Consider the following 26,634-nt stretch of genomic DNA (forward strand, 5'->3'; position numbering starts at 1 on the left):
TTATTTTTGGGTTTTTTTGCTCTTTTTGCTAGCCCTATCTCCTCTCTGCTGGGCTGACTGCTCCCAGATTCTCTGGAGTCTGGTCTCAGTTTATCTAGGGCTGGAGTTTTTGTTCAGCCCAGTCTGAATTTGTTAATCATTCTGCAACTGCCCTCCTCCCTCCTGGTTCCAAGCACCGATGGCCCCTTCTCCCTAGGGATTGTGCCTGGCAGGGAGGGGCATGGGACCCTGGCTGGTAGAACTTTCAGGTTTCTCTGATCTCAGCTGTTCCACACACTCATGAGTGTTCTATGATGTGTGTCCAAACTCAAATTCCTGTGGTGTCCATTCCACACAGTTTCTGGCTATCTGTCAGCTGCCTCAGAGAAGTAACTAAAACCCACACCTCACCACTCCTCCTCAAGTTAAATTTTGTATATAATGTGAGATAGGGATCCTCCATTTTTTGGCATATGGATATCCAGTTCTCTCAGCACCATTTGTTGAAGAGACTTCTTTCTCTACTGAGTGGATTTTGCGTCTTGTCAGAAATAAATTGGCCGTAGATGTGAAGGTCTATTTCTGAACTCTCACTTTGATTCCATTGGTCTATATATCTATTCTTTTGCCAATACCATGCTGTTTTGACCATTGTAGCTTTGTAGTAAATTTTAAAATCAGAAAGAGTAAGTTCTACAAATTTGTTCTTCTTTTTAATGATGTTTTTAGCTATGCTGGGCCCCTTACTCTTTCATATACATTTGATGATTGGCTTCTCCATTTCTGCAAAGTAGGCTGTTAGAATTTTGATTGGGATTGTGTTGAATCTATAAATCATTTTGAGTAGAATTGACATCTTAACAATATTTATTCTTCCAATTCATGAACACGGGATGTCTTTTTATTTATTTAGATGTTCTTTGATTTCTTTTAACACTCATTCATAGTTGGTGGGAATGTAAAATGATTCAGCTGCTGAAGAATACTGTTTGGTGGTTCCTCTGAAAATTAAGTATAGAATTATCATGTGACTTGGCAAACCCACTTCAAGGTTATATCTAAAAGAATTGAAAGCAGGGAATTGAACAGACATTTTCACACCAATGTTCATTGTGGCATTATTCACAACTGTCAAAATGTTGGGAGTAACCCAAATTCCATCAACCTCTGAATAGATAAACAAAATGTATATTTATACACAGTGGAATATTATTCAGCTATAAAAGGATTGATGTTCTGGTACATGCACCAACATGGATGAACCTAGAAGACCTCATGTAGAATGAAATAAGCCAGACACAAAAGGATAAATTTTATATGCTCTTACTGATATGGCATAATTAGAATAAGCAAACTCATAGATTCCGAACTAGAATATAGGTTATCTGGGGCCGAGGTAGGGTTAGGGAATGGGAAATTAAGGCTTAAAATATACAGAGTTTCTATTTGGGATGATGGGAAAGTTTTGGTAATTGATTGTGGTGATTGTAGCACAGCATTGTGAATGTAATTAACAACACCAAATTATATATTTGAATATGGTTAATAAGAAAATATTAGGTTGTATGTATGTTACTAGAATCAAATTAAAAAAAAAAATCTGTTAGACTGTAGAACATGAACAGTGAACCCTAAGGTAAAACAATGACTATAATTAATATTACAATTATAAATTTGTGCTTTCATCAATTATAATTATAATTAATTGTAATTACAATTATAATTATAATTAATGTACCACACTAATCAGGGTGTTAATAATAGGTGGTATATGTGAATCCTGTTATGTTATGGGGCTTTCTGTAAAGCCACACCTTCTCCAAGAAGAGTAAAGGAAAGAGCTTGTTCCCAGAGTGGAGAAACCTCAGCACAGGCAGGCTTGTACCTACCATGGGCACTATCATCTTCAGGCCTCTAAGTGTCTACTCCTCAAACTTTAATGTATACTGTGTATAATCACCATGGAAACTCACTGAAACACAGTTGACCCTCTGGAGCTGCATCTCCCTTTGTGTAGACGACAGATGCCTAGAGAGGAAGTGCTTTTTTTTTTTTTTCATGTCCTAGCTATCTGATTTAACACTGAGCCTCTCCTCTGTGTATAAACCTTGATTCAATAGAAAAGAATTGGGGTCCAGAAATCTGAATTACCCTAGTTGATTTTTTTGCAGGTAGGGTTTGCAAAATCTTTCTAAGGATGTTGTCTATTTAGTCCCCAGTAAGGTCCAGCTGATTTTCCTTAGGAGTGCTGTGTTGCTTTGCCAGGAGATGCCTTTCTGTTCAAATTCTTAATTAACCTAAGCTACTAAGTGAGTAGTTGACCCACAAGGGCTTTATCTTTGCCTATAGGCAGATAATCTCATTCAAGAGCTGTAAACCAGTTTGGACCTGGGTGGGGCCTAGAGAGAGGAGATTATGCTAATTTTCTAACTTCGTAGTTATTTGACACTGGGTTAGTCCCTTCCTTGTAAACTTTCATCTCGTTTGATTCTTCACTTGTCTGAGGGAAAAAATTCTCCAAGTCCCAATTTTCAGATTTTTCTTTGGAAGTATTTTCCTACTGTTATCGCAGAGTATTTGAATTATCATCCATTTTCTTGTGACTTTTGTGGAATGTGATGGTAGAATTGCAGCTGCTACTTCTACTTAGAACAGGTTTTCCTGCCCTAAAGGATTAATAGGGAGGAAACTATTTGCAGTTGCTCCTACTCCACCTCTGACAGTTCTTTAACCCCTGAGAAAGAACAATCTCAGAATTTCTCATTCCTTTGCTGTAGTGACAAATGTTGAGTTCTTCCTTATGTTTTTTTCTCTTACCTTTTCTTTCAGGCTTAGACTCAAGTCTTTTAGTCAATTAGAGCTGGGGAATTTGTTTCTATTGTGGACCATCAGTTAACAGAATACGTGTTCCACCAAGTCATGAGTAACTTAGTTTTTATTAAGTATTTTTTAATACAGTGAACATTTATTGAGCTTTGCCTGTGCACCAGGCATTGTGCTAAAGCTGGAGAAACAGGTGGCAAAACAGACAGTAGCAGTCAAGTCTCCAAAAACCTTGACAAATCCGGGATGAGGGCACCCATACAATAAGGATCAGCATAAGTAAAAGCCTGGAAGTATATTTGTAGAATGGACATTACTCAGGTATGGTTGAGTTGTTTGATAAGAATTGAAAGCTTCTTTGAAGCCTTGGCTACTTCTGTTAAAAATCTGAACATTATTCAATAGGAAATTATTTCTTAATCCATTTTTTCTAAAAAAAAGGCTAGAGGACATCATTTTAGTGCAAAAACACAATAAATAAAATAATGCTTTCATTTTCTACTGCAGTCAGTTATGTGAGGGAATTATGAGAGAGATAAGACTGGAAACCATAGAAAGAAAAGGGGAAAAATTCAGATCGATATTAGGAAAAAAGAGGTATCAGCAAAGAGAAAGCTACATAGAGAAAAAGTTTGACAGAAACATAACCTAAGGGCATAAAATAGTGCCTGACACATACCTAGTAGGTGCTGAAGCAATAGTTGGTTGATAACTGAGCAAGGGTCCCTCTGGGCCTTCCCCTACACAGAGTGGATATGGGAGGCAAATGTTGACCCCAGGGGTGGGCCTCCTGGTGACTAAATGGATAATTGTGCCTAATGGGATGACAGGTTTGGGAAGGAAGATAATAAGTTCATTTATTATTAATGGTGGGGGAATACTCTAGGAAATATTTGTAGAACTGAAGAAGTTTGTTCATTATAGAATTGGAGTTTTACAAGGTGCAGTGGAGAGGTGGGCAGAGGGAGGCTGCGAGGTGGGAAGAAGAGCAGGGCTTGGCTGGACTGGGTGAGAAGAAAGAAAGGGCAGAAAGAGATGGCCGGGGTGGGTGGGGGGCTTGGGTTATAATTTTCGATAGAAAGGATAGGCAGAAGCTTGGATGGAAGCCCAGATGCAGGGCGTGGCAAGACTAACAGCTGACTTTGTTGAATTTTCTAGCCACAAAAGTTCCTGGTGGAATGTTGACTTGTTGACCTCCACAGAGTTCTTTTGCCTCCCAGGTGCTGGGCACAGTTGCTCAGAGCAGCTCCTGCTGGGTAGGTCAAAGGGTCGGAGATGAAGGAGGTCAGAGCTGGAGATAAGGCCTCTGCAAAATGCACTTGTTTTCCTTGGTATTCGACAGGATGGATTAGATGAAATCTAGTTGAGGGCCAAACCAGTCAAAAGATTCCCTCTGTTGTATCTTCGCCACCCCCATGACGTCCTTCCACATTGCAGGCTTCTCTTTGCCACAATTTTGTTTTCCTTTGGTGGATATTCTAATTCAGTTTTTATTTGCTAAATCATGGTTTAAGGGAATAAAAATAATAACCTGCTCAACTGAGGGGCTTTTTGAAAATGACAAAACAGTTTACTTTATTAAAGAAAATTTGTTATTATGAATTCCAGATACTTAACACTATTTCTTAGGACTTGGAGTTGCCTGACTCAATTGAATTAGAGAAAGATTTTTTGATGTCAAAGATTAAAAAGCAAATTTTTATTTGTCTGTAAGGAGGAAGATTCCTAATGCAGTGATTATGAATTGGTTTAGAAAATCATAAATTCATTTCATAACATGTTCATGGCAATAAACAAATACTATATCACCTCCAAGCAGAAATCAACATCATGTCCTAAATATGCATGGGTTGTTTAGAGGGGAGTGGGAGGATTCAAGCTTAATGAATTATTTTCTTGGTTAGAAAACAAATCTACACAGAGAGCATTATATCTATAAGGCAATAGCATTTCTGAGATTCCACTCACAGTAAGGCCAGTGGACATAAAGCCAAGCCTTTCACTGGTTTCTGAATTACTCATGTAAACTTGGAAAATTACAACATAGAATAACTGAGAGACTGTGTCTAGATAACTGCTGTCAATTGATGGGTCTGCTTCCTTTCTTATGTTTTGTTGTGTTTTTTTTCTCTCAAGGGCTATCTACTGGAGTTCTTTTCTTTCATTCTTTTGTATCAGGTTGTCATCAAATCCTGTTTCTTAAAACTGCTATCTCCTTCTTATGATGCTTTAATGTCAGTTGCAATCAAACACTAAAATGTGTTAGGCAAGGAATAAGGTGGGCAGTTTACCAATGAGTTAAAATTTCTTGAATACCAGGCACTGTCCTAAGAACTGCATACCACACTATCATTTTTCGTCCTTATAACAACCCTTGAATAAATTATGGTTTCTATCATCATTACAGTTTTATAGATGAAGAAACCAGGGCTTAGAGCAGTGGTTCTTAACCATGGCTGCCCATTAGAATCACCTGGAAACTCATAAAAACATTGTTGCTCAGGTCACCACCCAGAATGGAATTGGGACCTGGGCTTCAGTACTTTTTAAAGTTCCCTGGGTGATTACACAGTGCTGTCAATGGAAACACAGGCTTTATAGCAATTAATTAGCCAGTGCAAGGTCAGTGATGGAGTTGGGATTAGAATCCAGGTTCGTTAGATTTCAGGGCCTCATCTTAGTCTCTCTGCTATATTCCTCTCAATGTATTTAAGGTTTGTCTTAAAACAACAAACAAAATAATTATTAATATTCTATTGTCATGTTTTGGTATCTGTGGAAAAATGCATAGAACTCTTGTATTGTCTAATGAATAATAAAACATACAGCAGTATTTTGAAACAGAATGTTGCCAGGATCTCAGAAACCCCCCATGTTTCTCCCTCATCATGACCTTCTCTCTTTTCCCTAGAGGAAACCTATATCCTGACTTTGTGATAATTACATGTTGCTTTTCTTTTTGTTTTGCCACTAGTGTATGCTTTTCTACACAATACTGTTAGGTTTTGCTTGTTTTTGAACTTTATATGAAAGGATTCATCCTGTATATATTATTTTGTATCTGTTCCCCCCCCCCCCGCCCCCACCGCTCAACATTATGTTTGTGAGATTCATCCATGATTTTGGCTGTCTATTCTTGTTTCATATTCAAGGTAATACAGTATTCCATTGTGTGAATATACCACAATTTATTTATCTGTTTTATGGATGACAGATATTTGAGTTGATTCTAGTTTGGGGCTGTTGGTAACATGTTTCCTGTTGTACCTGTGCATGAGACTCTCTAGAAGTAGGCTTATCAAGTCATAGGTTATGTCTGTCTGCAACCTTAATAGCTAATGACAATCAAATATATAAAGCAGTTATACTAATTTACACTCCTATCAGCAGTGCATGAGATTTCCTCGGCTCCACTTCCTAACCAACCCATGATAGTGTAGTTCTGAAATTACAACTCTTGGCATTTTTAATTTATATTTTTATTATTACAAGATCTAAAATATTTTCTTATGCTTATTATTTATTTGGAATTCCTCTTTTGTGAAGTACCTAACTGAAACTTTTGCGTATTTTTCTATAGGTTCTCTGTGTCTTTTTCTTAATGATATATAGAAGTTCTTTATATTCTGCATACTAGTGCTTTCTTGGTTACATTTTTGCAAATCTCATTGCAGTATGGAAGACGTTCTTAACTTCAATGTAATTGAATTTGTCAGTTTTTCTTTAGGGCTAATTCTTTTTATGTTTAACAGATCCTTCCCTACTCTGAATTCATAAAGAAATTTTACTCTATTTTTAAAACTTTACTGTTTTGCTTTTCATTTTTAGGTTTTTAATTCCCATGGAACTAATTTTTGTGTACTTGTGAAGAAAGGCTCAAAATAAAATTTTTCTGCATTCTAGATACCCGGTGGTCCCAGCACCACTTTTTGTAGCCTGTTCTTTCCCCTAAGATCAACAGTGCTATTCTGTATATGGCAAGTATCTATTTATACATGGATCTCTTCTGGCCTCTCTATTCTCTTACATTGGTGTCTATTTGTCTTTCCCTAAGCTAATGCCACATTGTTATAATTATTATTCATTTCTAATGAGTCTTGATATCTGGTAGAGCAAGTCCTCCCAAATTCTTCAAGAATGTTTTGAATATTTTTCAGCTTTTGTGTTTTATCAACTAATCAACTAATCAAATCTCCAAGAAAAGAAATCTCCTGGATTTTGCTTGGGCTTGCAATGAGTCTCTCAGTCAATTTGGAGGTAATTTGTATCTTTAGAATTATGAATTTTCAAATCCATGACTTGACATGTCTCTATTTTTTAAAGATTATCATGAATGCCTCTTAGGAAAGTTGTGTAATTTTCTCTGTAGAGGTTTTGAACACCTTTTATTTGAGTTAATCCTATGTCCTTCATATACAGAAAGTATTATTTGTTTAATGTGTTCTCTGTTTAAATTTAATTTTCTAATGATCTGTGACTGGTATGAGGCTAACATGGTCATAGTACCAATACTTGACAGGGATACTAAAAGAATGAAAAATTACAGGCCATCTCATCATGTTCCCATAATTGACCAAAACCATGCATGCAGAAATCCATCAAATTCAGCACTGTATAAAGCAATTAATTTATCATGTCCAATTTGGATTCCCCCCAGGAATGCCAGGTTGGTTTAATGATTCTAATATTAGAAACTTCATTGACAAATAAAGGGAAGAAAAGTTAAGATCATCCCAATAGCACAGACAAAGTCATTTGATAAAATTGAACATCCTTTCATGATTTATAACCTAGCAATAGAAGAAAACTACCTTGATCTATTACAAATAAAACATAATCTTCAAAAAGCTTGTGGCAAACATTATCCTTAATGGTTAAACATAGAAAGCATCTACTTTAAATATTAGGAAAATTTCAAGGATCCCTGTTATTACTTCTGTTTAACATTGAAATGGGAACCCTTGCCAGCCAAATTCAGCAAGAAGAAATAAAATGCATAAGGATTTGAAGGGAAGAATCAGAGCTATCATTCGCAAATGATAATATCTTCATAAAAAAATTCAAAATAAATTCTAGATAAATTAGAATTAATAAATGAATGTAGCACATTTGCTGGGTATGGAAACCAATACACACAAATCAATTTTATTGCTCTCTACTAGCAGCCAACAGTTAATGTAAGTATAGAAACATGTCATTTGAAATAGCATAATAATATAAATGTCCTAGGAATAAATAGAACAGATATTTGCAAAACTTTTAAGGACAAAATTAGAACATTTTATTAAAATAACATTAAAATCCATACCATGTCCATGGATTGAAAGTCTCAAAATCATAAAAATGGCAGCACTACATTAATTGATCTGTAGATTTGGTGTAATTTCAAAATATGAACTTGTACCTTTCTGAGGAAATTGTCAATCTGGGTCAAAAGTTTACATGGAAAAGCAAAAAATTAATATCCCACTCCTTCCTGAAGAAGAACATAGGAAGATTTGCCTTACCAGGTACGAAGAATTATTATATGATAGTCTGATATCTGTAAAACAGGCAGAGAGACACACAGACGAATGCAACAGATTAGCAAACTAATAACCAGTACCCCAAATATATCGAAACTTGATTTGTGACAGAGCTTGCATCAAAGATTGACTTTACAATAAATGGAGCTAGGAAAACTGGTTATTCATATGCAAAAAGATGTAACTGGATCCCCATTCCCACAGTATCCACCCCCTTCCAACCAGTCCCATGGAGTATGAAAAATTTAAATGTGAAAGGCAGATCAATACTGCCTGTAGAAGACAATATAGGAAATTATTTTCAAGAACTTGGAATAGAGAATAATTTCTTAAATACACATACATACACACATGAACCAAAAGATAAATTATTGATAAATTTGACTACACCATAATTAAGAACTTCTGTTTATTAAGTGGCATGATAAAGAAAGTAAAAAGATGAGCCTGAAAGAAGATACTTGCAACACATACAACTATCAAAAGAATAGAAACCATAATGTAGAAAAAATTTCTGCTTATCAATTAGAAAATAATTTTAAAAACCCAATAGAAAAATAGGCAAAAGACTTGAATGGCACCTGACAGATGAGAATAAATGAAAGGCCAATAAACATATAAGATCTTCAATTTCCATTGTAATTAGATAAATGAAAATTAAAATGCTCTAAGGTATATTTTTCACATGCTCCACAGTGAGAAAAAATTAAAATGTCTGACAATACCAAGTGTGGATGAGGATATAGATGAAAGGGCGCTTGTGTATACTGCTGATGGCATTATAAATTCATACCACAAAATTAGAAATCAATTTCACATTTTCCAGTCAAGTTGAATATGTCCATCCACTCCTAGGTGTATATCAGATACTATTGTAAATGTCCATCAGGGGACATATTCATGTACAAGAATATTCCTAGCAGCCGTCTTTGTGAAGAGAAAAATCTAGAAGCAAAATGAAGCATTCAACAACAGTAGCATGGATAAATTGTGGTGTTTTAAGAAAGGGAAATGCAATATAGCAGCAAAAATGAAGTGTGTTACAACTTTGCACAACACATGAATGCAATTCAGGAACGTAATTTTGAATGAAAAAAAGCAAGTTCCAGAAGAAAACATATATTATGATTCCATTTATGTAAAGTCACAGCTATGAAGCCATATGGTTTTATATTTAGGTAACAATCATTTGGGGGAAATTTTGAAAGAAAAACAAGGGAAGGACAAACTATAAGTTTAGGGAGAGTGTTGGATTATTGGAGGAGCACACAGTTCAAATATAATGTAATGTTCTTTGTCTTAAACTGGGTGGTGGGTACACAGGTGTTTTATTTTTATTCTTTATACCCTATACATATTTTATAAATATTATCTTATGTTTATACAATATTTTAAAAGAGTTTAGAACAGAACAATTGCTGTTTTTATTAAATATGCAATTATAGCAATATGAAGTAGGAAACAAAAATAAAAACATCACCAAACAGAAACACACATTATCATCATTCCATAGTATTATTTATGCAGATATACAGAGAGAATGATAGAAAAAATGTTAGTGGGATTGTCTCAGATATCTAGTGTTCATAACAAACCACTTCAAGATGTAGTGGCTTAAGACAACATGATTTATTTACTTGTTTACTCATGGTTCTGTAACTGAGCAGAGTTTGGCAGGATGGCTAGAGTTACTCACGTAGTTGCATTCAGCTGGGAGCTTGGTTGGGGTTGGAATATGGAAGATAGCTTCCCTTCCATGTTTGTAGCGTCTGCTGGGAGAGCTGGGATTGCTCAGTGCCTAGTGGCTGGGTTATATATGAATTTGTCATGATCCTTTCATTCAGCAGATCCCAAGAAGGTGAAAGCAGAAGCTACAAGTCTTTTACCATCTGGGTGTACAAGTCCCTGAACATCTTTTCTATGCATTCAGTTGGTCAAAGCAAGTTACAAGGCCAGCTCAGACTCAAGGGGAAAGGAATTAGACACCACCTCTTTCTGGGCAGTGATGGGCTTGTGCCTGTGGGGCTGGGGGGGGGATTGTTGGAGGCCATCTTTGGAAATGATCGACCACTGTGATCATAATATATATGCCACTTTTAATAGTCTATTGGCAGTAAGCTGGTTTTGCCTGGTTCTTTGAACAATTTAATTCAACAATTGTTACTGAATACCTACTATGTGCTACTGACTGTTTTGGCCACGGTAAGAGCAATCAGCCAACAGACAAAAACTCCTTTTCTCATGGAGCATATATTCAAATGATTCAGGCAGTGATGGCAATATGTCATTTTGTGCCAGAAATCAATAAAATTTGGCTAAAGACCAAAAGCTTTAATTTAAAAAAGGGAATAAAACTAGTGATAATTACTGATCTTACTCAGTAGTCCACCTGAGCTCAGATAGAACTAATAGAACAAAAAGTTGCCAAAAATATAAATTTGCTTGAGATTCCATTCAGATGGATTCAGCAAATACCTACTATGTACTGTGTATCTTTGCTAGCATCTTGGAATAAGGGACTCCTTTGGAAATATTTGATTTCATTCAATTTAGTAAGGATTAGTTGGACGTATGTGTGAGGCACAAAGCAAATACAAAAGGTAAAATATGCAGTATCCCTGCCCTCTTGGTGGCAACAGTGTTGAATACTACTAACTATAACACCAGGAAACTAAGGTAAGTGTAGATAAATGAAATGCTATGGGGTTAATAGAAGCCAGAATCTTATCTAGTTCTAAGAATCACTGAGACTTCATAGAGGAGATAGCATTTGAGCTGGCTTTTGAAGATTGACCACATTTTTCGTAGGGAGGGTCTGGCGGGTTTGAAGGAGGATGGAACAGCTTGACGTGTCCTTTTACCATCAGTTCAGATGGTGGGTGAATATTTCCTCCCTGTTTCTAGCTGTAGCAAGCTGGTATGGGCATTAATGGTACTTCAGTGATTTCCATTTTCTACTTGAATTCATTGTTTAAATGACCTATTTACCTTAGTACTCTGGGTCACACCTATGCTTAGAGATTTCTGCTAGTTGGAAATGAACAAACAACAGCTAGGTATTTCTTATCTCTAATGGATGTTCTGCAAATCCCTTAGCTTTAGTACTTTGTGTGCAATGAATTTTTAAAAAATGAATAAAAGGAGTACAAAGTGATGGGCACACATATCCAGGTGCTTTATGCAAACATCACATTATTTTTCTATCAAGATGACTTTAAGCATAGGCTATGCAGTTTGGATGCGGCTGACACAGGACTGTGTGCGTCTTTTCACTCAGTTTCCCCTTTGTGAAAAATGACCTTGTGTTTATGGTGGAGAAACCTCTGTGCTCTATTGATATTCTTGATGTACTGTTTTCATCAATATATTCTCCTGTATGAAAGGCTAAAATGAGTCTGAACTGCCTACTGCAGCCTTGTTTCCTTTTTTTCGTACTCTGGGTTCTCAGAAAAAATACCTATACTGTATCACAAACATCTTTCTCTCTCTTCCTACTCCCTCTAACAAGTATTTATGACCTATGTATCTAATCTATCATCTGTCTTTTATCCCCATCCATCCATCCATCCATCCATCCATCCATCTATATCTGTCTCTAATTCTTTCCTCCCTCCATCCCTCCCTCTGTCCCTCCCTCCCTCCTTCCCTCCCTCCATCCCTCCCTCCCTTCCTTTCTCCCTTTCATCTTTCCTTCCTTTCTTCCATCCATCCATCCATCCATCCATCCATTGAATAAAGAAACATTTATTAAGCAACTATTATATACTGGCCACTATTGTATGGATTTGGGATATAATTGTGAAGAAAATAAGCAAAAACCCGTTCTCTATTGGAGTATATATTCTAGCAGGGGAAACAGAAAATAAATAATAAACATAATAAGGAAATTATACAGTATGTTAAATATGATAAGTGCTATAAAAATAGAGTAATATAAGGGGATTTGGAATGGGTTTGTGGGTTACAATCATAAATAGAGTTGGTCTTTGGTTATCTGGGTCCAAAAGCTTTCTGGGTGGAAAGAGCCACTAGTGCTAAGATCCTAAGGTGGGAACTTGTCCAGGACGTTCTAGGAACAGCCCAGTAGGTTAGTGTGATTGGAGCACAGTGAACAAAGGAGAGAGAAGTAGGAGAGACCATGAGAGAGCGAACAGAGGCAGTGCATGGACTTGCAGGACTTTGTAAGGACTTTGGCTTTTACTCTTAGGGAAATGGGGAGCCATTAGAGGCTCTTTAGCAGAGAAGTGATGCTCTCCTGTCCTTTGTGCTATTGTTGTCATGTTTTACCTCTACCTATGATGTAAAACCTACAGTACTTTGTTTTATTTTTGCTTTGAACACATAATTGCCTTTTGGGGGGTAACTTTGATTAATGTTTGCACAATGTATCTTTTCTCCTCCTTTTACTTTCAACTAACCTGGGCTGTTAAATTTAAAGTGAGTTTCTTGTAGAAAACATGTTGGGTCATTTTTAAAAAATTTACTTTGTTAATCTCTGTCACTTAATTGAATATTTAGATCATTTACATTTAAGGTGACTATTGATACGTTATGGTGTTCTAGTTTGCTAATGCTGCAGAATGCAAAACACCACAGATGGATAGGCTTTTATAAAACGGGGGTTTATTTAGCTACACAGTTACAGTCTTAAGGCTACAAAGCATCCAAGGTAACACCTCAGCAATCGGGTACCTTCACTGGAAGATGGCCAATGGCGTCCGGAAAACCTCTGCTAGCTAGGAAGGCAGCTGGTGTCTGCTCCAAAGCTCCGGCCTCAAACGGCTTTCTCCCAGGACGTTCCTCTCTAGCAAGCTTGCTCCTCTTCAAAACATCACTCCCAGCTGCACTCTCTTCCTCTCTTTGAGTCAGCTCATTTATATAGCTCCATCGATCAAGGCCCACCCCGAATGGGTGGGGCCATGCCTCCATGGGAACATCTCATCAAAATTATCACCGACAGCTGGGTGGGGCACACTCCAAGCAAATCCAACCAACACCAAAACGTCTGTCCCACAAGACCACAAAGATAATGGCATTTGGGGGACACAATACACTCAAACCGGCACATATGGCTTAAGTTGCCATTTTATTATTTGTTTCTGTTTCCTCTCTTTTTCAATCTTCTGTTTCTCTTTTCTTACTTTTCTGTGGGTTACTTGAACATTTTTAAGGATTCCATCTTGATTAATTTACAGTATTTTTGAGTACATCACTTTGTATAGCTTTCTTAATATTTGGTCGTGGGTCACTTTTAATTTTGATATAATTTCAAACTTAAAAGATAAGTTGCAAGATAAAGAACTCCCTTATACTCTTTACTCAGTTTCACCAGTATTTCTTGTTTAATCTTCATTTTATTGAGATATGTTCACATACCACACAGTCATACAAAACAAATCATACATTCGATTGTTCACAGTACCATTACATAGTTGTACATTCATCACCTAAATCAATCCCTAACACCTTCATTAGCACACACACAAAAATAACAAGAATAATAATTAAAGTGAAAAAGAGCAATTGAAGTAAAAAAGAACACTGGGTACCTTTGTCTGTTTGTTTGTTTCCTTCCTTCCCCTATTTTTCTACTCATCCATCCATAAACTAGACAAAGTGGAGTGTGGTCCTTATGGCTTTCCCAATCCCATTGTCACCCCTCATAAGAAAAAGACAATTAACCTAAGATAACTGCTTTACTTCCAACATGTTCCTGCTTTACCCCAAGAAAGTTACCTAATATAGCAACATTTCTGTGAACTTGTTCCTACTATATCCATCAGAAATTAACAGACCATAGTCATTCCTGGGCATCCCCAGAACGTTAAATAGCTTATCTGTTCTTCTTGGATTATTGTTCCCCCTTCCTTAATTGCTCTCTATTGCTAGCTCCCCTACATTCTACATTATAAACCATTTGTTTTACATTTTTCAAAGTTCACATTAGTGCTGGCATATAATATTTCTCTTTTTGTGCCTGGCTTATTTTGCTCAGCATTATGTCTTCAGGGTTCATCCATGTTGTCATATGTTTCACGAGATCGTTCCTTCTTACTGCCGTGTAGTATTCCATCGTGTGTATATACCACATTTTATTTACCCACTCATCTGTTGAAGGACATTTGGGTTGTTTCCATCTCTTGGCAATTGTGAATAATGCTGCTGTGAACATTGGCGTACAGATATCTGTTCGTGTCACTGCTTTCCGATCTTCCGGGTATATACCGGGAAGTGCAATCGCTGGATCGAATGGTAACTCTATATCTAGTTTTCTAAGGAACTGCCAGACTGACTTCCAGAGTGGCTGAAACATTATACAGTCCCACCAACAATGAATAAGAGTTCCAGTTTCTCCACATCCCCTCCAGCATTTGTAGTTTTCTGTTTGTTTAATGGCAGCCACTCTAATCGGTGTTAGATGGTATCTCATTGTGGTCTTAATTTGCATCTCTCTAACAGCTAGTGAAGCTGAACATTTTTTCATGTGTTTCTTGGCCATTTGTATTTCCTCTTCAGAGAACTGTCTTTTCATATCTTTTGCCCATTTTATAATTGGACTGTCTGTACTATTGTCATTGAGTTGTAGGATTTCTTTATATATGCAAGATATCAGTCTTTTGTCAGATACATGGTTTCCAAAAATTTTTCCCATTGAGTTGGCTGCCTCTTTACCTTTTTGAGAAATTCCTTTGAGGTGCAGAGACTTCTAAGCTTGAGGAGTTCCCATTTATCTATTTTTTCTTTTGTTGCTTGTGCTTTGGGTGTAAAGTCTAGGAAGTGGCCGCCTACTACAAGGTCTTGGAGATGTTTTCCTACATTATCTTCTAGGAGTTTTATGGTACTTTCTTTTATATTGAGATCTTTGGTCCATTTTGAGTTAATTTTTGTGTAGGGGGTGAGGTAGGGGTCCTCTTTCATTCTTTTGGATATGGATATCCAACTCTCCCAGCCCCATTTGTTGAAAAGACCATTATGACTCAGTTCAGTGACTTTGGGGGCCTTATCAAAGATCAGTCAGCCATAGATCTGAGGTTCTATCTCCGAATTCTCAATTAGATTCCATTGATCTATATGTCTATCTTTATGCCAGTACCATGCTGTTTTGGCAACTGTGGCTTTATAATAAGCTTCAAAGTCAGGGAGTGTAAGTCCTCCCACTTCGTTTTTCTTTTTTAGAGTGTCTTTAGCAATTCGAGGCATCTTCCCTTTCCAAATAAATTTGATAACTAGCTTTTCCAAGTCTGCAAAGTAGGTTGTTGGAATTTTGTTTGGGATTGCATTGAATGTGTGGATGAGTTTGGGTAGAATTGACATCTTAATGACATTTAACCTTCCTATCCATGAACATGGAATATTTTTCCATCTTTTAAGGTCCCCTTCTATTTCTTTTAGTAGAGTTATGTAGTTTTCTTTGTATATGCCTTTTACATCTTTGGTTAAATTTATTCCTAGGTACTTGATTTTTTTAGTTGCTTTTGAAAATGGTATCTTTTTTCTTGAGTGTCTCTTCAGTTTGTTCATTTCTAGCATATAGAAACATTACTGACTTATGTGCATTAACCTTGTATCCCGCTACTTTGCTAAATTTGTTTGTTAGCTCTAGTAGCTGTATCGTCGATTTCTCAGGGTTTTCCAGATATAAGATCATATCATCTGCAAACAATGACAGTTTTACTTCTTCTTTTCCAATTTGGATGCCTTTTATTTCTTTGTCTTGCCAGATTGCCCTGGCTAGCACTTTCAGCACAATGTTGAATAACAGTGGAGACAGCGGGCATCCTTGTCTTGTTCCTGATCTTAGAGGGAAGGCTTTCAGTCTCTCACCATTGAGTACTATGCTGGCTGTGGGTTTTTCATATATGCTCTTTATCATATTGAGGAAGTTTCCTTCAATTCCTACCTTTTGAAGTGTTTTTTATCAAAAATGGATGTTGGATTTTGTCAAATGCTTTTTCAGCATCTATTGAGATGGTCATTTGATTTTTCCCTTTTGAATTTTTAATATGTTGTAATACATTGATTTTCTTATGTTGAACCATCCTTGCATGCCTGGAATGAACCCCACTTGGTCATGGTGTATGATTTTTTTAATGTGTCTTTGGATTCGATTTGCAAGTATTTTGTTGAGGATTTTTGCATCTATATTCATTAGGGAGATTGGCCGGTAGTTTTCCTTTTTTGTAGCATCTTTGCCTGGTTTTGGTATTAGAGTGATGTTAACTTCATAAAATGAGTTAGGAAGTGTTCCATTTTCTTCAATATTTTGAAAGAGTTTGGGTAAGATTGGTGTCAGTTCTTTCTGGAAAGTTTGGTAGAATTCCCCTGTGAAGCCATCTGGCCTTGGGCATTTATTTGTGGGAAGATTTTTGATGACTGATTGGATCTCTTTGCTTGTGATGGGTTGATTGAGGTCTTCTGTTTCTTCTCTGGTCAGTCTAGGTTGTTCATATGTTTCCAGGAAATTGTCCATTTCCTCTACATTATCCAGTTTGTTGCCATACAGTTGTTCATAGTATCCTCTTATAATTTTTTTAATTTCTTCAGGATCAGCAGTTATGTCACCTTCTTCATTCATTATTTTGTTTATATGGGTCTTCTCTCTTTTTGATTTTGTCAGTCTACCTAGGGGCTTGTCAATCTTGTTGATCTTCTCAAAGAACCAACTTTTGGTGTTATTCATCCTCTCTATTGTTTTTTTGTTCTCTATGTCATTTATTTCTGCTTTAATCCTTGTTATTTCTTTTCTTCTACTTGGTTTAGGATTGGTTTGCTGTTCATTTTCTAGCTTCTTCAGTTGATCCATTAGTTCTTTGATTTTGGCTCTTTCTTCCTTTTTAATATATGCGTTTAGTGCTAAAAATTTCCCTCTCAGCACTGCTTTTGCTGCATCTCAGAGGTTTTGGTATGTTGTGTTCTCATTTTCATTCATCTCTATATATTTAGCAATTTCTCTTGCTATTTCTTCTTTAACCCACTGATTGTTTAGGAGTGTGTTGTTTAACCTCCAGGTATTTGTGAATTTTCTAAGTCTCTGATGGTTATTGACTTCTAATTGTATTCCATTGTAGTCAGAGACTGTGCTTTGAATAATTTCAATCTTTTTAAATTTATTGAGGCTTGTTTTATTTCCCAGCATATGATCTATTCTGGAGAAAGTTCCTTGAGCACTAGAAAAGTATGTGTATCCTGGTGATTTGGGATGTAGTGTTCTGTATATGTCTGTTAAATCTAATTCATTTATCAGATTGTTGAGGTTTTCAATTTCCTTATTGGTCTTCTGTCTGGTTGATCTATCTATAGGAGAGAGTGATGTGTTGAACTCTCCCACAATTATTGTGGAAACATCAGTTGCTTCCTTTAGTTTTGCCAGTGTTTCTCTCATGTATTTTGTGGCACCTTGATTGGGTGCATAGACATTTATGATTGTTATTTCTTCTTGTTTAATTGCCCCTTTTATTAGTATGTAGTGGCCGCCTTTGTCTCTCAAAACATCCCTGCATTTAAAGTCTATTTTATCTGAGATTAATATTGCTACACCTGCTTTCTTTTGGCTGTAGCTTGCATGAAATATTTTTTTCCATCCTTTCACTTTCAATTTCTTTATGTCCCTGTTTCTAAGATGAGTCTCTTGTATGCAGCGTATTGATGGTTCATTTTTTTTTTGATCCATTCTGCGAATCTATATCTTTTAATTGGGGAGTTTAATCCATTTACATTCAACGTTATAACCGTGAAGGCACGTCTTGAATCAGCCATCTTATCCTTAGGTTTATGTTTGTCATATATATATTTCCCCTCTCTCTATTAATATCCTTTATTGTACCCATACTGAATCTCTTTAGTACTGAACCTTTCTCCAAGTCTCTCTGTCCTTTCTTTGTTTCTCTGTCTGTAGGGCTCCCTTTAGTATCTCCAGTAGCGCAGGTCTCTTGTTAGCAAATTCTCTCAGCATTTGTTTGTCTGTGAAAAATTTAAGCTCTCCCTCAAATTTGAAGGAGAGCTTTGCTGGATAAAGTATTCTTGGTTGGAAATTTTTCTCACTCAGAATTTTAAATATATCTTGCCACTGCCTTCTTGCCTCCATGGTGGCTGCTGAGTAGTCACTACTTAGTCTTTGCTGTTTCCTTTGTATGTGGTGAATTGCTTTTCTCTTGCTGCTTTCAGAACTTGCTCCTTCTCTTCCGTGTTTGACAGTATGATCAGAATATGTCTCGGGGTGGGTTTATTTGGATTTATTCTATTCGGAGTTCGCTGAGCATTTATGATTTGTGTATTTATGTTGTTTAGAAGATTTGGGAAGTTTTCCCCAACAATTTCTTTGAATACTCTTCCTAGACCTTTACCCTTTTCTTCCCCTTCTGGGACACCAATGAGTCTTATATTCAGACGTTTTATATTATCTATCATATCCCTGAGGTCCGTTTCGATTTTTTCAATTTTTTCCCCATTCTTTCTTTTATGCTTTCATTCTCCATTCTGTCATCTTCCAGGTCGCTGATTCGTTGTTCAACTTCCTGTAGTCTTGTACTATGAGTGTCCAGAATCTTTTTAATTTGGTCAACAGTTTCTTTAATTTCCATAAGATCATCTGTTTTTTTATTTAGTCTTGCAATGTCTTCTTTATGCTCTTCTAGGGTCTTCTTGATATCCTTTGTATCCCGTACTATGGTCTCATTGTTCATCTTTAGTTCTTTGAGTAGCTGCTCTAGGTGCTGTGTCTCTTCTGGTCTTTTGATTTGGGTGCTTGGGTTTGGGTTATCCATATCATCTGGTTTTTTCATATGTTTCATAATTTTCTGTTGTTTTTGGCCTCGTGGCATTTGCTGAACTTGATAGGGTTCTTTTAGGATTTGTAGACCAATTGAAGTCCTTATCTCTAATTTATCAGATCTACAGCTTCGTGGAGTACACTTTCTGTATCTAACCAGCAGGTGGCATCCACGAGCCACCTGTTCTCCACAAGCCAGTTCTCCCCTGGTTTGCCTTTGTGGTGAGTGGGGGAGTGAGTCTTGTGGGGTCCAGTTGCTGTACCGAGCTTGCGTGTGTAGTTGGTGTTGCCCTCCCTGTATATGGGGCATGTTTCTGGGCAGTCAGGGAGGGGGGGTGGCTCTAACAATCAGATCTCCCTGGTGATCCTGGAGTTTTAAAGCTGCTGCTATAGTCTAATCCTTCAGTTCAGTCCTGCCACAGTTTGTCTCTGCCACTGACCCACAAGTCCTTGGTATTGGAGTATGGCTTCTGAGACTTGCAAGTGGGTCCCTCTTCCAGGCCGTGCACCCCCTGGTCCTCTGTTGAGGGATGACTGTGCTATGTAACAGGTGAGGGCCGTCCCCCCAGGGCAGTTCTGGGCTGCTTGGCTGTGTAGGGAGGCTCCCAGTCTGCTGAAATGATGGCTGAATGGGGCTTTGTTAATTCACACTGCTCCACCTTCCCAACTCTGGGACAATCAGCTGAGGTTGCAGGGAAGGCTAATGTCCATGCCCAGTTTTGTGGTGTGTGCCTGTTATTTGAAGCACTTCCGTCACACTGGGTTGTCTGGGGCAGCTCTGGGCTATGGGGCTGGCGATGGGCAGGAGTGTTTCCTGTCCACCAGGATGATGGCTATGAGCGGACACCCCCCTTTTCTTGGGAAGTTGTGGTGTTTAGTGAATTTTCTCAGCCACCGGATTATTGCCTTTTGTCTCAGAGCTCTCTTAGTTCTGCTCTTGTCTTGACCTGCCCAAATTGCAAGTCTTTGAAGCTTTCTGTATTGGGCTTCTTAGAATAATTGTTTTAGAAAAAGAAAAAAGGATTAAAAAAAAAAAAAGGGCCCTCCTCGGAGATCTAATGGGTTATTGAAATGCTAAGAGACAAAGCAATTAGGGCCATTAAGGAAAGGTCCACAGGGCAGAGAGATCAGCTTTTCTTCGGGATTTGCATATGAGCCTCACGGCCTGAGCTCTGCCCTTCCCCTTTCTATGTTCATCAGAACTCCAAAAATCCTCTGGTTTTATTTTGGAGTTTTTCGTGCTGTTTTTTTCTATGCCTGTCTCCTCTCTGCTGAGCTGGCTGCTCTCAGATTCTCTGGTGTCTGGTCTCAGTCTGTCTGTGGTTGGAGTTTGGATCAGTAGAATGAGTTTCCGATAAGAGCTACCACTGCAGTTCTCCCTTCTCCTTCCTGGAGCTGACAGCCCCTCCTCCCACAGGACTGAGCCTGGTAGGGAGGGGTGTGGGTCCCCTGGCCACAAAAACTTACAGATTTCGCTGATCTCAGCAGTTCCACGTTTTCATGAGTGTTGTATGAAGTATGCCCAAAGTCAGATTGCTCTGTGGTGTCCAGTCCACGCAGTTCCTGGCTTTGTACCTACTTTCCTGGAGGAGTAACTAAAACATACAGCTCACCAGTCTGCCATCTTGCCCCGCCTCCAGTTTCACCAGTATTTTAGATTTTGTGCCATTTGCTTTAATATTTTCTTTCATTCTCTCTGTGGTGTGTGTGTTTAGATTTTTCCGAGCCATTTGAGGTAAATTGGAGACATCGTGTTTGTTATAAATATTTCAGTATACATTTATTAAGAGTAAAGTTATTCTTGTACAGAACAAGAGTACCATTATCAAAATCATGATATATAATATTGATACAATACTATTACCTAAATCAAAGTCCATATTCAAATTTAGTCAGTTTTTTCTTTTATAGCCATTTTACCACCCCAGTCTTTTAAAATCCTCTTTAGTCTGGAGCAGTTTTTCCTTTTTTTTTCCCTTATATTTTTGACCCTGATATTTTTGAAGAGTAAAGGTCAGTTATTTTATATAATGTCCTTCATTTTGTTTTTTGTCTAAAGTTCCTTAAGGGAATATTCACATTATTTATTTATAATAGAGGAAACTTGGAAACAATCTAAATCTGACATTTTTGGGTTTGGTTCAATTAATGTATAACCATAGTACGAGATTTCATGAAGCCATCAAAATGATATTGATATGTAAATGTTGACGTAAAAAGTTGTTCTAAATACTTTAAGAGCAAAGGTCACAGACAAAACTGTCTGTGTAAATGATCCAACTTTTGTAAGTAAATATGTAGCATTTACATGTGCATGTTTGCATAGGAAATAGTCTGGAAGGATATATGCCATATTATTAACATCGTTATCTCTGGGTGTCATAGTTTTATTTGGATGTTAACCCAGAGATCTTTTATCCTTTGTAACTTAATTATATCTTCTTGTTTTTCTATAATGAAGATCTATTATTCATGCAATTTTAAATAGGTGGAAATTCTTTCTTATAAACCCATTTTATCTTATCATGTTCTTAATAAAAAATACATCTCTCAGATTCCATTGCCAGAAATGACTGAGTGATCTGCTGAACTAACAGTTTTTTTTTTTTTTCTTCATGAGGTATTTAGGATTATATCATTGTGCTTTGATTGCAGAAAAATATATTGGAGTCAAAGCTATGGTTCTTCTCTGTCAATGTGAATTACATTTTGTGACTTTTATTTTGTGTACATACCTTTTCTTAACTTCATTTTCTTTTTTCCCATCTTGATTTCTTTTCCACTCCCACCTTGATCTTCTCACTTAAAAAATATCCTCTTTACTTTCTATATTCATTTCAGTTGAATTTCTTTTGGGAATAAGGTGTGCTATTGGGAAATAAAATGTCACTTGTCAAGTGACAAATCAGGATAAAATTATATATATGTATATATACATATATACATATAATTAACAGTTAACAGTTTTGAATATTTTACCCTATGTTGGGTCTGGGTTAAGCAATTTATAGACATTACCTCATGAATCCTCACAGTAATCCTTTATGGTTGGGCCTACTATTTCTTGTAGTTTTCAGATATGTAAATGAACCATTAGAGAGGTTAAATAATTTGCCCAAGCTCAGTAAGAAGTTTGCAGAACTGTCAACTATGCAAAAGAAAATATGCTGCATAAAACAAAACGAACAAACAAAAAAAAAACTGAAGGAAATATGCCAAACTGTTAAGTAGTTACCTCTTATTTGGGGAATTGTGGGTAAAATTGTTATTTTTCTATATTCACCCCCCCCAATTTTACAAATATATTACTTTTAATCAGTAGGAAAAAAAATTTAATGTGAACATATTAACCTGACCAACCATCTTGAAATGAGGTGATTTTGATAATTTTCCATAATATTGCATCAACGAATGCAGATCTGTTCAGTTATTTGCAGTTGTATATTTGCAGTTGTGTGTCCTTCTCTTTTCTGCAACCTCCATCCCTTACCCCACCCCCCACCCTTGCTATTACTCCCTGAATATTCCAGCTACCCATAACTGTATATTATATAAATTACCCTCCTGCAAAGGCTTCTCCCGATTGGTCCTTACCTTAATGATCAACTTAAACCAGATGGAGAATGAAGAGGAACTTTTCCTGCTTAGCTTTGCAAGGAGGTGCATGATTAATGAGTGGAGAGATGGCGAGCTGTGTCCAGGTAGTGCAGGGGATAAGGCTGTTCTGTGAGCCTGCAGGTGAGATCACACCAAGAACACTTCAGCAATGCGGCCAGTGACTTGTGCACAAACAACTCACAAACTCAACTGCCGCCATGAATAATCTTTAGATATTTTTAAAAGTTGGCATATTTTTCACTTTTTAAAATATTAGTGCCTTGATTTTTTCACCAAAAAGAAAAAGTTTTATGAAGAGGCATTGTGGCAAAATGGAAAATACTCTGAACTGAGATCAGACCAAATATCACTGTTTGCTCTTTATGAGATCTTAGGAGCCTTACTCTTTTTGAGCCTCTGTTTTCTTTATCTGTAAAATGGGTATGATGATATAACTTTACTGCCTGCATCACAGAGTTGTTTTGAGGAGCAAATGAACGTATGTTTGTAATCTTTAAAAAACAATTCAAATATTAATAAATGGCATTCTTATTTTTTTTTTACTGAAAATATTCCCAGATCATTGCATGCCAGAGAAGATATTTACTGTAAAAACAAACAAAAACTACTAGGTGTTTGAACTTCATCCTTGAATGAATAAATGTTGCTTATCTTTGCATTTAGTGGAATAGATAGAGCAGTAAGAGGAATTAGCAGATCAACTATTGCAACATTTATAGCTTATCTATATGAGCTCAAACCATGTTTTTCCATTTCTGCTTCAATTTTTTTTCACTTATTATGTGATCAGTTATTTCTTCACTTTGAAAGAATGAGGAAAATCCTCTTTTTCCTTGTAGAGATTTCTGATTTGCCATATCCTAGGGAAAAGAAATAAGAAAAAGCTGTTAGATGTTCCTGGGGTCTCAGTGTTCTGAAAAGAAGTAGTGCAACCCATTTATTAGATGGGAATGCCTCATTGACTTTACTACTTCTGTAGCCCAAGAATACAGAGCAGTGGGGGGGCTAGGAGACGTGACAACAGCAATTAGGTGAGATGGCCTGCAAAGGAGGTGCCTTCACAGCAGAGAGACTTCTGGAGCCACCCAGGAATTTTGCTAGAAACCAAGAGCTGGAGAAGAGGTGGGAAGAAGCAGAACTGAAGCTCCAGCACCTGCAGTTCTGAGGTCACAGGGGCTGTGCTTGTTTTTTTCCGGTCCAGTGGATGGGTCTACCTCAGGTTGCTGTTCTGTTATGGTATAGAATCATGCATGTTTTCATTTTGAATATTAAATAAATATTTAAGAAATAATGGTTGTTCACATAATGAGGTTTGGAGGCCAAGTTGGCCTCTCAAATGCTATATATGGATACTCATTATGCTGCATTGAGTTCATTGAAAAAAGATGGCAATGCAGAAGAAACCATTTGTAAGCCCACAATACACAGAATCAGGGGTTCACTGAGTTACTGTAATACATGGAAATGTTCAGCTGTTTTTTTTTTTTTTTTTAATGACACCATAAAATGCATCACAGAAGCAATCTAAAGAGTTTGGATATCATTATAAACCACTTTGTGAGGAAATATGTCATAAAAACAAATCTTTTTTCCTTCTTAAAGACAATGGTTGCTGGAAATTAAACAATTTTTCTAGGCTTCTTTTAAAGATCTTTATTCCCCCCCCCCCCCCGTAAATCTAATACTGTAGAAAGAAACAGATAATCAAATAAAGGAATTAAGTCTATTAAAAGCATGGCAGACTTACCTCCATTATAGTTGAAGAGCCTTGGTATGCTGATTGATTGCCTTTTAATTACTGAGACGATTGGTGTCCTAATCCTGGGGCTCTTAATTATTTTTATGATTTCAAGGGTACAGGGAGAGGGTCCATACTCAGCATACAGTTTCGGGAAATGAGTCAGACTCAGTTCATGTATGTGTTTACATATCTACAAAGGATCATCACTGAGTCAGAAAGGACAGAATTGATTATGAAAAAAAGCTGTTGGCACAGTCAATTCAGGATGGAGGCACAGGGAGCTGTAGTATGACACAGCTTCAGCCTGCACTGTACAGTGAATTTTGAAGGGAAGCAAAGTCTTCCATAAACGTAAAATAAATTGCAGAAATAACCACTAAGAATTAGCAATAAATTCCCTTAAGTGAGAAGTTAATATCCCAGCATAGAACAAGTAAGCAAAGTACAGAGTGGGATATACCAAGGAAGAAAGGAGTTAGTCAAACTGGTTAAAGATTATTAGCAGTTCTTACTAAGAAGATGTAGAGAGTTGAATCAGAATTTCATAAGAGTAATGGATTGGAGCAAAGAGTCAAAGAGAGATTGGATTAAAAATATGTGTACCCTCTCCGGGTTCCAACACCTGCAACAGGCAGAACTGAGAGGATGCGGACCTTCCCATTCAGATGTGTCTTGGAGAAAAACCAGATATCCGAATGACCAAAGCAAAGTATGGGAAGGAATGCAAAATCTGTGCCAGGCCATTCACAATGTTTCACTGGTGCCCCAGTTCTGCATGCATTTCAAGAAGTCTCAAATGTGCCAAACCTGCAGCATATTGAAGAATGTCTGTCACACCTGCCTTTTAGACCTAGAATATGGCCTGCTTATCCAGGTTTTTGTTGCATCCTTTTAAGAATGACATGTCAGAGTCAGATGTTAATGGAGTACTGTACACAGAATACAGACAGAGAGATTTCTAACTCTGATGGAACACGGCCAGTCGGCATGCTGGAGGAAAGCCACATCCACCAGTGACATGCTGTTCAAACTGGCCTGGACCACATCATACTATAAACAGAATCAACCCCACATTTGCTCCTTCCAGGTGAAAGGAGAGTATAAGAGCAGAGAGTCCATACAGACTCTTCTACAGATTCAGATGACTCCCTTACTGATCAGAATATCAAAGACTTATAATATGGAATCAGTGACCTTGTGTCAGATAAGCTTCTCAATTAGCTTTCAACAATGCTTTGTCTGGACCCACCAGAGGACAAGACTATCACCAGACTATATGGTGATGGTTGGGGAGACACCATTACTTGTACAGATCCAGGAAATCATTTCTACCAGTTTGGAAAGATTCAGATGATCACCATTTTTCAAGAGACAACAGTGTGCTTTCATCCAGTTTGCCACAAGGCAAACTCCAGGAGTGACTGTCAAAAAATCCTTTAATAAGTTGATTGTCAGTGGCTGCAGACTCAACATGAAATGGGAAAGATCCCAGCCAGAGGAAAAGAAAAGGACGGAATCACAGACTCTGGAATCAAGCAAGCACCCGTTCCAGGGCCACCAGGAGCTCCTCCTGCTCCTCCTGCTCCTCCTGCAGGAGCAGCAGCCTCTGCCAACTACTTCAGCTCACCTCTAGGTGGTCCTCCTGCTGTGGTGAACATTTCTCTGCCCCCACCCTCAGGTTTTGGGCACACATATTCCACCTGATGGGACTACCCCCCACCGCCACCCCCTTTCATGAAGTCTCCTGGACTAATCCACCATCTTTCTCAGGACCCTTAGAAGATGAGAGCTCGTGCAGGGAAACACAGCAGCCTCTAGCACATTATCACCATGCTTGGGCTCTATGAGAGAAAGGGTGCTTAAAGATCCTAGTAAGTGAATCTTGGAATAAATACACTTTTTCTTTAAAAAAGTATATGTACCCTATGACCCAACAATTCCACTTCTAGATATTTATCCAAGAGAAATTAAAAAAAAAAACAAACATGTCCACAGAAAGACTTGAACATGAATATTTATGGCAGCTTTATTTGTAATAGCCCAAAATTGGGCTCGCAAGGAGCATGGGGGAACTTTCTGAGGTAATGGAAATTATCTTGATTGAGGTGCTGGTTATACAGTTGTATACATTTATCAAAACTCGTTGAACTCTACACTTAAAATCTATGCACTTTATTGTA

At 37.4% G+C, this 26,634-nt stretch overlaps 1 pseudogene; it reads left to right on the forward strand.

Annotated features, from left to right (window-relative positions):
• The first annotated feature begins 22,778 nt into the window (after window positions 1-22,778).
• Window positions 22,779-26,272, forward strand: LOC119545337 (annotated as a pseudogene).
• Window positions 26,273-26,634: the final 362 nt, after the last annotated feature.

Source organism: Choloepus didactylus, chromosome 10, assembly GCF_015220235.1.
Source record: "Choloepus didactylus isolate mChoDid1 chromosome 10, mChoDid1.pri, whole genome shotgun sequence".
Classification (NCBI taxonomy): Eukaryota; Metazoa; Chordata; class Mammalia; order Pilosa; family Megalonychidae; genus Choloepus; species Choloepus didactylus.